Source organism: Oncorhynchus masou, chromosome 24 (assembly GCF_036934945.1).
Source record: "Oncorhynchus masou masou isolate Uvic2021 chromosome 24, UVic_Omas_1.1, whole genome shotgun sequence".
Lineage (NCBI taxonomy): Eukaryota > Metazoa > Chordata > Actinopteri > Salmoniformes > Salmonidae > Oncorhynchus > Oncorhynchus masou.
Window position 1 is genome coordinate 78,969,893 of NC_088235.1, and position 15,035 is coordinate 78,984,927.

Sequence of the window (15,035 nt, forward strand, 5' to 3'; positions counted from 1 at the left end):
CGGGTTCCTGTTGGTTCCAGACTTGGTGCATCGATACCGTTTGCTGTGCGGTAGCAGAGAGAACAGTCTATGATTTGGATGGCTGGAGTAGGGCCTTCCTCTGACATCGCCTGTTATAGAGGTCCTGGATGGCTGGGAGCTTGACCCAAGCGATGTACTGGGCCATATGCATTACCCTCTGTAGTGCCTTGCGGTCGGATGCCAAGCAGTTGCCATACCAAGCGGTGATGCTGCCAGTCAATATGCTCTCAATGGTGCAGCTGTAGAACTTTCTAAGGGCCCATGCAAAATCTTTTGGTGTTGATGTGAGCCATGACCAGCCTTTCAAAGCATTTCTTGGCTACAGATGGGAGTGCTACTAGGCGATAGTAATTTAGGGAGGTTACCTTGGCGTTCTTGGACACAGGAACTATGGTGGTCTGCTTGAAACTTAGGTATTACGGACTGTGTCAGGGAGAGGTTGAACATTTCAGTGAAGACACTTGCCAGCTGGTCAACGCATGCTCTGAGTACCCTTCCTGGTAATCCACCTTGCCCTGTGGCCTGGTGAATGTTGACCTGTTTAACAGTCTTACTCACATCGGCTAAGGACAGCATGATCACAAAGTCATCCGGAACAGCTGGTGCTCTCATGCATGGTTCAGTGTGGCTTGCCTCGAAGTGAGCATAGAAGACATTTAGCTTGTCTGGTAGGATTCCGTCACTGGTCGCGACGGGGTTTCCTTTTTTAATCCATGATAGTTTGCAAGCCCTGCCACATCCAATGAGCATCAGAGCCGGTGTAGTAGGATTCGATCTTAGTCCTGTATTGACACTTTGCCTGTTTGATGGTTCATCGGAGGACGTAGCGAGATTTCTTATCAGTGTCTGGATTAGTGTCTCGCTCTTTGATAGCGGCAGCTCTAGCCTTTAGCTCAGCACGGATGTTGCCTGTAGTCCATGGCTTCTGGTTGGGATATATACATAAGGTCAATGTGGGGATAACGTTGTCGATGCATTTATTAATGAAGCCGGTGACTGATGTAATAAACTCTAAATAAATCCCTGAACAGTCCTGTAGCTTAGTATCCGCGTCATCGAACCACTTCCATATTGAGTGCATCACTGGTACTTCCAGATTGAGTTTTTGCTTGTAAACAGGAATAAGGAGGATAGAGTTATGGCCAGATTTGCCAAATGGAGGGTGACGGAAAGCTTTGTATGCGTTTCTGTGTGTGGAGTAAAGATCGTCTAGAGTTTCTTCGCCACAGGTGACATGCTGATAGAAGTGAGGTAAAACAGTTTCACTGCATCAAAATCACTGGCCAGAGGCGGCGTTATGAGGAGGCAGCACAGCAGCGCGGAGGGAAGCCCGAGAGGCAGCCCCAAACATTTATTGAGGGGGGCACATGGGGAGTGTGGCTAAGGCAGGTAGGAGACCTAAGCCAACTCCCGTGCTTACCGTGGAGAGAGGGGGACCGGGCAGGCACCGTGTTATGCCGTGAGGCGCACGGTGTCCCCGTTGCGCAGGCATAGCCCGGTGCGATACATAGCAGCGCCTTGTATCGGCCGGGCTAGAGTGGGCATCGAGCCGTCAGTCAGCCTGGAGCTGCCGGAGCCATCAGTAAGCCAGGAGCTGTCGGAGCCGTCCGTCAGCCTGGAGCTGCCGGAGCCATCAGTAAGCCAGGAGCTGTCGGAGCCGTCCGTCAGCCCGGAACTGCCGGAATCGCCCTTCACTCTGGAGCTGCCGGAGTCTCCCGCCTGTCCGGTGCTGCTGGAATCTCCCGTCCGTCTGGTGCTGCCAGAATCTCCCGTCCATTCGGGACCCGTGGCTTGGGTCCCCAGTCCAAGGTCAGCGGCGAGGGTCGCCACGTTAAAGAGGCCACGGAGGCGGGTAAAGAGGCGGAGAAGGACTATGGTGGAGTGGGGTCCACGTCCCACGCCAGAGCCACCACTGCGGACAGACACCCACCCAGACCCTTCCGTATAGGTTTCGGTTTTGCGGCCGGAGTCCGCACCTTTGGTGGGGAGTACTGTCACGTTCTGACCTTAGTTATTTTATTATGTCTTTGTTTTAGTATGGTCAGGGCGTAAGTTGGGTGGGTTGTCTATGTTCCGTTTTCTATGTTGTGTTTGCGTTTGGCCTGGTATGGTTCTCAATCAGAAACAGGTGTCGTTAGTTGTCTCTGATTGAGAATCATACTTAGGTAGCCTTTTCCCACTTGTGTTTTGTGGGTGTTTATTTTCTGTTCTGTGTTTTATTTCACCGTTCAGGACTGTTCGTTTGTCGTTTTATTGTTTTTGTTTCAGTGTTCACTATTCGTATTAAAAATCAAGATGAACACTTACCACGCTGCACTTTGGTCCTCTCCTTCATACGACGACCGTTACAATTGTCTACAAATTATCATGACGTATTTTAACTCAGGTGAGCTGAACCTCAAGACTTCCTTAATATTAGAGATTGAGCACCAGGTGTTTTTAACAAAGAGACACACACCTCCACCTTGAGCTTACCGGACGCTTCCGTTCTGTCTGGCCGATGCATAAAAAAACAGCTTGATGCATATGATCCATGTCCTTGTTCAGCCACAACTCAGAGAAACATAGGATATTACAGTTCTTCAGGTTCCGTTAGGATAGGATAGCCTTGAACGGTGCTCATCCAGTTTGTTCTCCAGTGATACGTTCGCCAATAGAATGGAGGGTAGAGGCGGTTTATGCACTCACCAACATATTTTCGCGCTGTTCTGATGTCCAGAAGTTCTTTCCGGTCATAGGAAAAAATGGCAGAAACCTTATTTTCAAAAAAGAGTTACAATCAGTGCAAAAAACACACAAAATAGCAGGATTGGTCAGGAGCCCTTAAAAAGGCTGCTATCCATTGCAGCATCACTCCTGTTCCCTCCTGTCCAAGCACTGGGGACAAGGCCACTATGCTGTGCTCATAGCCAGGAAGTGCAGGAGATAAATGGTGAGGGAGGTGAAAACTCCTCTAAGAGTGTCAAGACATCCCTCAATAAACCGGTGAGGTTTCAATCAAATGTATTTATAAAGCTGTTTTTATATCAGCAGACGTCACAAAGTGCTTATACAGAAACCCAACATTAAACCCCAAAAAGAACATGTAAAGCAGATGTAGAAGCACAGTGGCTAGGAAAAACTCCATAGAAAGGCAGGAACCAAGGAAGAGGAACCATGGTCTGAGGGTTGGCCAGTCCTCTTCTGGCTGTGCCGGGTGGAGATTATAAGAGTACATGGCCATTTAAGCCAGATCGTTCTTCAAGATGTTCAAACGTTCATAGATGACCATCAGGGTCAAATAATAATCACAGTGGTTGTAGAGGGTGTAACAGGGCAGTACCTCAGGAGTAAATGTCAGTTGGTTTTTCATAGCTATTCAGAGATTGAGACAGCAGGTGCGTTAGAGAGGGAGGGAGAGGGAGAGAAAGGGTCGAAAACAGCAGGTCCGGAACAAGGTAGCACGTCTGGTGAACAGTTTAGGGTTCCATAGCAAAAGGTTAAAGCAGCAGAAACTCGATCAGCAGCACGGCCAGGTGGACTGGGGACCGGGCCTGGAGTCGTTAGGCCAGGTAGTCCTGAGGCATGGTCCTAGGGCTCAGGTCCTCTGAGAGAGAAGAGAGAGACGAGAGAATTAGAGGGAGCATACTTAAGTTCACACAGGACCCCAGATAAGACAGGAGATTTACACCAAATCGGACAGACTGACTCTAGCCCCCCGGCACATAGACTGTTGCAGCATAGATACTGGAGACAGAGACAGGGGTTAGTCGGGGACACTTTGGCACCATCCTACGATAACCCTGGACAAAGCACAGCCCCCACACTGCTAGAAGGATATCAACAGACCACCAACTTACTACCCTGAAACAAGGTGGAGTATAGCCCACGAAGATCTCCCCCAGCTGGAAGGTTTGGAGGCCATTTTCATGAATGTGTTGAGAAATACAGGATAAAAAAACTTGAGTGTCTCCATTGATCATACGTCCTTGCAGTTCTGTGCAGACTCAGGACAACTGAGTTTTGGAAAGAGGAGTCCGTAAAAATGCTGCTCTGAGAATGGACCATTATTCTCATACTAGATACCTCTGTTTCATGTGATGCTGCTGCCCCAGCACTGTGATGAAAAGAGGAGAGAGGAGTCTGACTCTTCTGTTGTTGAGGGGATCCAGGAACATCCACCATCTTCAGCATCCTCGTGTCACAATGCTGTTGGCAATACTGATTCCTTTGCCGAAACCCAGAGAGCAGTGGAGGAACCATCCAAGGCAGGTGATAAGTCCAACCTCAATAAACTGTTAAGATTATATCTACTTCACATATACTTACAGTGGGTGGGTAAAGATGTATTTAATTTGAACTAAAGGTAATATAAGGAACCTGTTTCATGTGATGTTGCTGCTTTAGGACTGGTGAGAGACAGACAGAGAAGTCTGCCTCTATTGTTGAAGAGGTGCAGGAGATGTCTGCCTCTATTGTTGAAGAGGTGCAGGAGAAGTTTGCCTCTATTGTTGAAGAGGTGCAGTAGACGTCTGTCTTTATTGTTGAAGAGGTGCAGGAGAAGTCTGTCTTTATTGTTGAAGAGGTGCAGGAGAAGTCTGTCTTTGTTGTTGAAGAGGTGCAGGAGAAGTCTGTCTTTGTTGTTGAAGAGGTGCAGGAGAAGTCTGTCTTTATTGTTGAAGAGGTGCAGGAGAAGTCTGTCTTTATTGTTGAAGAGGTGCAGGAGAAGTCTGTCTTTATTGTTGAAGAGGTGCAGGAGAAGTCTGTCTTTATTGTTGAAGAGGTGCAGGAAAAGTCTGTCTTTATTGTTGACGAGGTGCAGGAGAGGTATGTCTTTATTGTTGACGAGGTGCAGGAGAAGTCTGTCTCTATTGTGGAGGAGGTGCAGGAGAAGTCTGTCTCTATTGTGGAGGAGGCGCAGGAGAAGTCTGCCTCTATTGTGGAGGAGGCGCAGGAGAAGTCTGCCTCTATTGTGGAGGAGGTGCAGGAGAAGTCTGTCTCTATTGTGGAGGAGGTGCAGGAGAAGTCTGTCTCTATTGTGGAGGGGGTGCAGGAGAAGTCTGTCTCTATTGTGGAGGAGGTGCAGGAGAAGTCTGTCTCTATTGTGGAGGAGGTGCAGGAGAAGTCTGTCTCTATTGTGGAGGGGGTGCAGGAGAAGTCTGTCTCTATTGTGGAGGAGGTGCAGGAGAAGTCTGTCTCTATTGTGGAGGAGGTGCAGGAGAAGTCTGTCTCTATTGTTGAAGTCCAGGAGAAATATACCGCCTTCTTTGACTCAGTCAACCACAGTGTGGAGAACATGTCCAATAAGGGAGGCAACAAGAACCCTGGTTCCTTCCATCCCTCAGGACACTGGTAATAATCACCCTGCTGTTCTTAGTGTGAGTAAAGAGGCTCTTAGAATGGCCACATACATGAGATACAGGATGAGATACAGTTAGAGCAGTCTGCCTCCTCTATCACCAAGGAGGCCCACAAGCAGTCTGCCTTTATCATTGAGGAGGCAGAGGAGCAGTTTTCCACCATTGCTGAGCAGATCCAAAAGCAACCTGCCTCCTCAGCATCATCCTTTCACAATACTGATGGCATGGCTGCCTCTTGTGTCCAAAGTCAGAAAGCAGAGGGAAGTGACAAGTCTTCCCTCAATAAACAGGTAACATTTAATCTACTACACTTACAGTGGGTGGACAAACATTAATTCAATGTGGCCCGTACAAATATTGGATGTTTCATGTGTTTCATGTTGCTGCCTCAGTTGTCTGATGAGGAGTCTCTTCAGAGTATTCCTATGGGCATCCAGGAGCAGCCAAATAGTGTGATCTTAGTGTGAGTAAAGATCCAACAAGACAGGCCCCAGCTGCCACATTAATGCTAGATACCTTTGTTTCATGTGTTTCATGTTGCTACATCAGGAATCTAATGAGAAGTCTGTCCCTGTCATTGAGGCCCAGAAGCTGTCTGCCTCCTCTAGGAGCAATCGTCCTCTTCCACCTTCTCTGACTTCTTTGCTTCAACCAGGTACAGTGTGAAGAACATGCCCATGACAAGGCCACCCATTCCCTTCCATCCCTCAGGACACGGGTGAGAATCATTTTTATATGACTGTTTTAATGTGAGTAAAGATGCTCAAAGAGTGGCCACATACTGATACTAAAATATCTATGTTTCATCTGGTGCTGCTGCCCCAGGAATAAATGCAGAGAAAGGAATCTACCTCTATCATTAAGGAGACACGTGAAAAGTCTGCCTCATCTATTGCTAACGAGGTCCGGGAACAGCCTGCCCACTCCACACACTCTGTCTTTGCCAGCTCAAAAAAAGTATGCTGAGGAAGGGAACAAGTCATCTAGGTCCCTTGCACATCCATCCCACGGGGAGGATCCGAGATGGCTGCACTGAGAGAGGCTCTGAAGAAAAGGGGGGCAGCTAGCTGTTCTGCAGGCATCACTGGACAAGGAGCATTGCACAAGCATGAAGCTTCAAATAGCTTCAGACCTCAAGATGGAGCAGAGCAAGATCAAGAAGCAAGATGAGAAGCTGGAGCTGAGCGCAGGAACAGAGTAATCTCTTGCCTTCTCTTATGCTGAAGGCTGACCAACTGGCCTCTGAACTGGCAGAGGAACAAGGCAGGAGCCAGAAGCTAAAGTTAGACGTCGAGGCTGCCCTCTATGAGCAGCAATAACCTCTGGAAGAGTGTGTCCATCTGAGGCAGGCCATGGTGATAGAGATACTTAATCTGCAGATAAATCTCAAAGTGAACAGTTAAATGAGAGAGCCGAAAGAGAGAGGGAGCCGAGAGAGAGAGAGATCTTTGAAAAGCGACATCAGAGCTCCCAAGTGCAGGACCTGAGGGTTCAAGTGAAGGCCTTCCTGGAGGTCAATGCAGAAATGAGTCTGAGCATTGTCAGAATGACAGAGGAAAAGAACAGGACACAGAAACTCCAGGCTGACCTTGAGGCTTACCTCGAGGCTGCCCTCTCCAAGCATTAGATTGTGCTGGAGGAGCGTCAAGAGACCAAAGCGGTCTGCAGTGACTTGGAGGAGGCTGTGGCCTCAGAGATGGTCAAAGCTGAGAAATTCCGTTAATTTTGCAAAGAGCAAGCAAGAACAGAGTGACCTAGCTTCCAGCCTGCAGGCCGAGAGCAGTCGCTGCCACCGGCTATTAGTGGAATGTGAGGCCATGGTCAAGGAGCTGAAGTCAGCTTTGGACACAGTGAAGGTCCACAGTGCTCAGCTGAGTGAGAGGCTGCAGACAGAAAGCTCAGCATGTGAGGCTCAGAAGTCGCTGCACCAAGCCCTGATGTTGCAGCACCAAGCCCTGATGTTGCAGCACCAAACCATCAGCACCAACCACTGGAAGTTCATCACCAGGCGCTAGAGGGGGAGCTTCAGGAGCTCCTCTCAGATCATCACAACCTCCTCGCTGAATACCAGAAGTTCATGTCTGAACATAAAACCATGGTCTCTGAACATGAAACCCTCCTAGCACAGCCTGCAGTCTAAGCTCCAGGACGTTGGGTTAGACTACCAGGGCCTCCAGACCAAGCTCCATACTCTGACAAGTGAGTACAGAGTCATGTAGACAAAGAGCAAGGCCTTAAAGTTGCCTTGAAGTGCAAGAGCCTCTACTCTGACCACCATTTTCTGATCTTGGTACACAAGGCTGTCATCTCACAGCAGCAGCCACTCTAGTCAGAGCTTCAGGAGTTGCACCATAAGCTGCAGTGGCAGCAGCAGCAGCAGCACTGCAGAGTAGCTGCAGCCCTATCAGAGGACTAGCATAACTTGGACAAAGTGCTGCAGATGATGCATGACCAGCTGACAGCTGACAGAGTGCTGGGCTAAATGCAGAACAGTGAAATTGGTTTACAAGGACACTGCAAGGATTCTGGGAGACAGGAGACTGTGCCAAACATTATTATTGTCCCACTAAGGAAGAGAAGGAAAGGCATGCCAGGAAAAGGGCAGAGGCATCTTTGTTTCAGGGTACACTGTGGCTGCTGGACAACAGAGAGAAGAACAAAGAAATAGGCAGCCAAAGAGATATGAACACTCGCAATAACTGTTCCAAAGACGCTGGGCCAAAGGAACCAGAACTGTCTGGCCCCCGTGAGGAATGGGAGGAAAGAAATGCCAGGATGACCAAGTTGTCCTTGTGCACGTCTTCAACTATGTGGCAAAGAGAGAATAGCCAAACAGATATGATCACACTCAATAATTGATTTTCATTTAAGGATTGTTATTAAGTTGTGGTAAACAGTTTGGTTTACTTTGTACAAATGTTATTTTCCTTATGCACTGAATTTACTGATACAATTATGCAATTGCTGCTGCTAGTCAATTCCTGAGGATTTTCACAACTAGGCATAATTTTTGTAGCAGAACATTCTTTTGAATTCAGTAATAAGGTTTGCATTTCAAGTGCAGTTATTTATTGGACCAGCAGGTGCCCCTTTTGAGCTGTGTTTTGATAAACCTGCTTTGAGACAGCAAACTTCTGTAACATTTGGCCCCTGTCATAAATACACATGTTCCTTTTTGATTATATACAGCACCAGTCAAACGTTTGGACACACCTACTCATTCAAGGGTTTTTCTTTATTTTTACTGTTTTCTACATAATGGTGAAGACATCAAAGCTATGAAATAACACATATGGAATCTGTCACTCCCTGATCTGTTTCACCTGTCTTTGTGATTGTCTCCACCCACCTCCAGGTGTCGCCCATCTTCCCCATTATCCCTGTATATTTATACCTGTGTTCTCTGTCTGTTGCCAGTTCATCTTGTTTGTCTAGTCAACCAGCGTTTTTGGATCAGCGCTTGCTTTTCCCAGTCTCTCTTTTTATTGCCCTTCTGGTTTTGACACTTGTCTGTCTTGACTCTGCCTGCCGGATCATTCTGCCTGACCATGCCTGCCAACCTGCACCTCTGGATTATTGACCTCTGCCTACCCTGAGCCTGCCTGTCGTCCGTTGCCCCACCTCTGGTTTATTGACCCCTGCCTGCCTTGACCTGTCTATTGCCTGCCCCTGTTGGATTATTAAACCATTGTTCATTCTACGTTGTCTGCATCTGGGTCTTACCTTCATACCTGATATAATCATGTTATAACCAAAAAAGTGTTAAACAAATCAAAATATATTCTATATTTGAGATTCTTCAAAGTAGCCACCCTTTGCTTTGATGACAGCTTTGCACACTCTTGGCATTCTCTCAACCAGCTTCACCTGGAATGCTTTTCCAGCATTCTTGAAAGAGTTCCCACATATGTTGAGCACTTGTTGGCTGCTTTTCCTTCACTCTGCAGTCCAACTCATCCCAAACCATCTCAATTGGGTTGAGGCCGATGATTGTGGAGGCCAGGTCATCTGATGCAGCACTCCATCACTCTCCTTCTTGGTCAAATAGCCCTTACATATCCCGGAGGTGTGTTTTGGGTTATTATCCTGTTGAAAAACCAATGCTCGTCCCACTAACCGCAAACCAGATGGGATGGTGTATCGCTGCAGAATGCTGTGGTAGCCATGCTGGTTAAGTGTGCCTTGAATTCTAAATAAATCAGACAATGTCACCAGCAAAGCATGCCTACACCATCACACCTCCTCCTCTATGCTTCATGGTGGGAACCACACATACGGAGATCATCCGTTCACCTACTCTAAATCTCAAATTCGGACTCATCAGACCAAAGGACAGATTTCCACCAGTCTAAAGTCAATTGTTCATGTTTCTTGGCCCCAGCAAGTCTCTTCCACTTATTGGTGTTCTTTAGTAGTGGTTTCTTTGCAGGAATTCAACCATGAAGGCCTGATTCACACAGTCTCCTCTGAATAGTTGATGAGATGTGTCTGTTAATTTAACTCTGGGAAGCATTTATTTGGGCTGCAATCGGAGGTGCAGTTAACTCTAATAAACTTACCCTTTGCAGCAGAGGTAACTTCCTTTCCTGGAGCTGTCATCATGAGAGTTAGTTTCATCATAGCACTTGAAGTTTTTTGCGACTGCACTTTTCTGGATTGACTGACCTTCATGTCTTAAAGTAATGATGGACTGTCATTTCTCTTTGCATATTTGAGCTGATCTTGCCATAATATGGACTTGGTCTTTTACCAAATAGGGCTATCTTCTGTATACCAACCCTACCTTGTCACAACACAACGAATTGGCTCAAACGCATTAAGAAGGAAAGATATTCCACAAATTAACTTTTAACAAGGCACACCTGTTAATTTAAATGCATTCCAGGTGACTACCTCATGAAGCTGGTTGAGATAATGCCAAGAGTGTGCAAAGCTGTCATCAAGGCAAATGGTGGCTTCTAAAATATATGTGGATTTGTTTAAAGAGAATGTGGTTACTACATGATTCCATATGTGTTATTTCATAGTTTTGATGTCTTCACTATTTTTCTAATTCTACAATGTAGAAAATAGTCAAATAAAGAAAAATCCTTGAATGAGTAGGTGTGTCCAAACTATTGACTGGTACTGTACATCCCAAACTCAGAACTATTTTTGAAATTGCCACAGTTCAGGAAGGTGTCCCATGTGGAAATGTAAAAATATATGGACACAAAGCTTGAGTACTCTGTGCATGTGTTTTTTTATTAATTATTATTATTATTTTTTTAGAAGTCTGAATAAACATGATTTTTTTTTTACAACCAAACTGTTTGGAAATGTTTGTCAGGAAGTGTACTTAGATGTTTATTATAACTTTTGTAAAGCCTACATGAATTAGAATTAGAACTATATTCATATTGTGCTGTGAAATTGGTTGGAAACAACTTCTTTTAACTTTTATGATAACACTTTCATAAAGTACATTTTCCCCAGCTAACTGCACATTCCAATACATGATCCCATACAGAAAAGACACGTTGCTTCTTGTGGGTCTAATGTGAGATTCAAAGTTGAGTTAGTTTGGGTAGAGTATCATTCAGGCACAGGATAGAGGAGGGTACCTTTTTAAACCACCCTTTCCCTTTGACTTGACGGATGAGTCTGATTTGTAGTCCTTGTGAGGTGTTCCTTATCCAGGGGAATGCTGAAGCCCTCCTGATGGTGAATTACTGCAGGGATAAATACTGACCTCAGGGTCAGTGTTGCAGTAATGGTCACATTTGACTAGTCCGCCATGCAGTTGTTATGGCTGTCTTTCCTTTGATATGACTTGCACACTCAACAAGTTTACAATTGCTGGACACCCAACAAACTACAATCGTTTTACACCAATCAGCCTCACGGTTTTGTATGTCATTTTAAAAAGTAATATATTGTTGGATTTTGGCTATGTTCATAAGTGCTGTTGGGGCAGTGATGCTTGTTAGGTGATAAGTGTCAGCATAAACAGTTCTGAAAGAAGTTGCTTCCTGCCAAATAGTGAGTAATGTTGATCATGACAGGGAGGGGTACTTCCTGCTTTGATACTGTACTTCAGAAGGGATTAAGTTAATAGTGCCTTGTTGTTTACAGCCAGTGTCACACATAGTCCATATATTTATTTTGTACTGATTTGAAGCAATGGATTCAATCCATTTTCCTTTTCTCTAAAGGCCAGATTTATGACACTTCACATATCGCTTGACATTCGGCCCCAAATAGAAAGGATTGAGCAGAGGGCACTGGTACTGTATAATTTCTCCTGTTTCTCTAATTTCTCACTGCTCCATCCAGGAAAGGGAATGTCATCAACTCATTCAGAAGAGGATGCAAGCTTTACGCCACAGGTGTTCTTTTGAACTACTCTTGAGTTCACACAACAAATTAGGTATTGCGAATACAGTGGCTAGACAAGGGCATTGATTTTGGTGCCCTCAGCTATTTATAGTTGGATGTATGCTTTGTTTTTGGTCCAGGCATAACATACACTTTTGGTCAATGTATCCAATTTCATGTTTGAATTTATAACTGATTGTTATGAGGACACCAAGGTTTGAAGGCACTTCAATCAGCCTTATTCAGGGTTTCCCCTCGGGTCCTGGGGCCCCCCATGGGTACATGTTTGGGTTTTACCCTAGCACTACACAGCAGATTCAAATAATCAAAGCTTGATGATGACTTGGCTATTTGTATCAGCTGTGTGTTGCTAGTGCAAAAAAACAAAATGTGCACCCAGGAGGGTGGCCCCAGGACCAAGTTTTGGAAACCCTGGCCTAGTTGATCAGTATAAGGTTTGGTTCACTTTAGATTGAAATTAGGTTCATAGCATGACTCAGTCACAGGGAGGTATTGGGACCGCTGTGGTGGGATTGTGATATTGATAAGGTTCAATTATAGTGATATTCAGGGGTTGAATTTGACTTTTGAATTGGTGGAATTTAGCCCACAATCTGATGCAATCTGATATAAGTTCTCACTTATATTACTTGCATCCCATTCCCAGTCTCTCTCTCAATAAGTCTGCACTGAGATACTGTTCCAAGATCTGCATGTCCCCAAGGACATGATCTGGAGAATTATTGGTATTGGTCAGGACTCATTGAAAGAGAGTGGAGACATCATATAGCACATTCATAAGTCTGGTATGTCCCACATTGCTAAGCACCAGTATTTAGTTTGTTTGTTGTTGTTGTAGTATTGACTTTCGAGCTGCTCATTATTGTTTTGTTGAGATTTCAAACTAAAGCAATGACGTGTCATGTACCATGATGACAATAAGAAATATTTACAGATCAATAACCGTTTTCAATGACTATCTATTGGCCTATGCTTTTACTTTTTTTTCTCATAGTTACTGCTTATATATACTTTTTCTCAGACAATAATTTAATTGTTTTATGACAAAACAGCAGTGTGGTGGAGACTGTGATGGCAACTATAGTATTCAAAACTAGATGGGGGGCTAAGCACTGCAATGACGAGACAGAGGAGGCAACTGAAAACAGTGGACTTTTTACATGTATGATATGATCAGTGGTCCTAATGTATGCTGACTCGGTTGCCCCTTGTGTGACCACATGATAGTGAAGTGACGCCTTGTTCCATGTGTGAGAGTAGCTCATTATTTGGCAACCGGTCAGAGTGGCAGCGGGCAGGGCTGAAGAGGGGATCCCCGGGATTTATTCTTTTTGTACATCGAATTACGGGTGTAAATTGTCTGTCAAAACAAGTGAAAAGCAAAAGGGACACCTCTTCTCCGTAAGTTAAAATATAATTTCAGTTGATGGGTAAAAGTAATATTGATTTTTTTATTTAATTAAGTCGACAACTTGAAGTTTTTTTTCTAGTCGTTAGCTATCATAGCTACCTAGCTTACTGCTGAGTGAGTGCTAGGTAATGGTTTGTGTGTGCCTCGCTAGCTGTAATTAGCTAGCCACACACACCTACCTAGCGACTGCCAAGAACACACCGCCTCAAAAGTCAAAGAATGCATGTAAACTTGTACCGGTTGATGTTTAAAAAGTCGGAGACACGTATTTTCTTCACAACATCCATTCAAGCAGTCTAAAAACTAACATTTTAGTTTCGACTCTCACACATCGATTGTTTGTGACCGAATCCGGAGTGTCTGTCTCTGTCTGCAAGTGTCCGAGGCCGGGAGTTCGTTAGCTAGCCAGCCAGGAGAGTGGATTTGGTGTCCGAATTTGGTCAATCCCTATAGTCATTGGGTCAATCTCACCACTTGCTGGTTTAACATACGAATTATTCTACATTGTAATAAGAGATTTAACCCATACGATCTCAGGACGTCTTCAATTTTCATCACCGTATGAATCCAATGGCAGTTATGCTAACTCGATAGCTTGTTAGCCCACGACCTGGCTATATGTTACTACGTTAGCTAGTCAGTTGGACTGTGGGAGACAGGTTGTTGTTACTGAGCGACAAAAAAAAGTTTTGGGTTTTTATTTTATCACTAAATAACACATTACAATAAATAATTGTATATGTTAGTTGCAGCACACTTAAGAAGCCGGCATTCTCTCATAATTGCTTGGAGTGGTTTTTATTTTGATAGGAAATTGGAGGCGTACGTAATGGTGGACGATGGTAGTGTCCCTTGGTGTGAGACCCCACATGACTGCCATAATCAAAAATATACAATTTTACCTAAATAGTTGTTTGGACTTTATTTCCTTTCTGCAATAAAGTTCTGCGCATGGCAAGCCATTTGCTCAAGTCCTGAGACAAGACTCATTGCCTGGTAGTTGTTCTAATTGCAGCCTTTTCGAACCTCTTATTGAGGACCACAGAACTAGCACACCTGATTTAACTCTTCAACTAATCAACAGGCCCTTGACTATTTGAATCAGGTATGCTGGTTCAGGGCTACACCAAAATGGCTAAGGTGCATAACGATGGAGGAATTCAGATATGATGTCATTGTTTTAGCACTACCACAGAGTTGTACTGCCTGCAACATGGTTCAATATGCAAATAAATTACTTTATTGAAGTCTTGGAATTATAATTGGGATCAAGTTAACTGCTAATGCAGATACAAAAAAGAGTAATAGCGAACACTGTATAATATGGCAAATTTAGCGAATGAGGCATTGCACTCCATGGCCTTGTGGACATTTTTGAAAGTGCTCTTTTTTTCCAGATGTAATTGCCTCTGTGGGGGTCAATAGCCTCCAGATTAGGTACCATAGCAGTGCACATTCCCCCTCCTGCCAAGCGGCCTCCATGGAGACTGGGCACCCTTGGCTAGTGGCGGGAGACATGTCACTTTGCATCTTGTGACGGGCCATAGAGCTGCCCGAGAAGCGGTGTCCCTTGTGAAAAACACTTTAAAGAATGATGTGATCAGACAAGCATGACTCGGCTGACTTGACATCCACGGGTGCTGCATCAGGGTAGAACTTTAGAGCTAACTACTAGACTAGACCACATTGAGAAAGAATTGTTTAAATGAGTAAAGGTTAGATTTGGACTCTCTTTTGTTTTTCTACCCCTCCATCTACGCAGTCCTCAGCTTTTTGAACTCCAGGATTTAAGATAAGCTTTTCAAAATGTAATTTAGGTATTGTGGCTCAGTAGCCAATTTCTTTACAGACATTATTAGAGAAATTAAGGTGCATTGAACTTGTTT

The 15,035-nt window shown here is 44.9% G+C and overlaps 1 protein-coding gene across 6 annotated transcripts in view; it reads left to right on the forward strand.

The window, feature by feature from the left end:
- Positions 1–12,979: 12,979 nt before the first annotated feature.
- LOC135512745 (transcriptional repressor p66-alpha-like) overlaps positions 12,980–15,035 on the forward strand; it is a 33,718-nt gene continuing 31,662 nt past the window's right edge. For all 6 annotated transcript variants that reach the window (XM_064935075.1, XM_064935077.1, XM_064935078.1 and 3 more), the window contains exon 1: positions 12,980–13,139. The gene's annotated coding sequence lies outside the window, so the exon portion shown is untranslated. The remainder of the gene's footprint in view (positions 13,140–15,035) is intronic.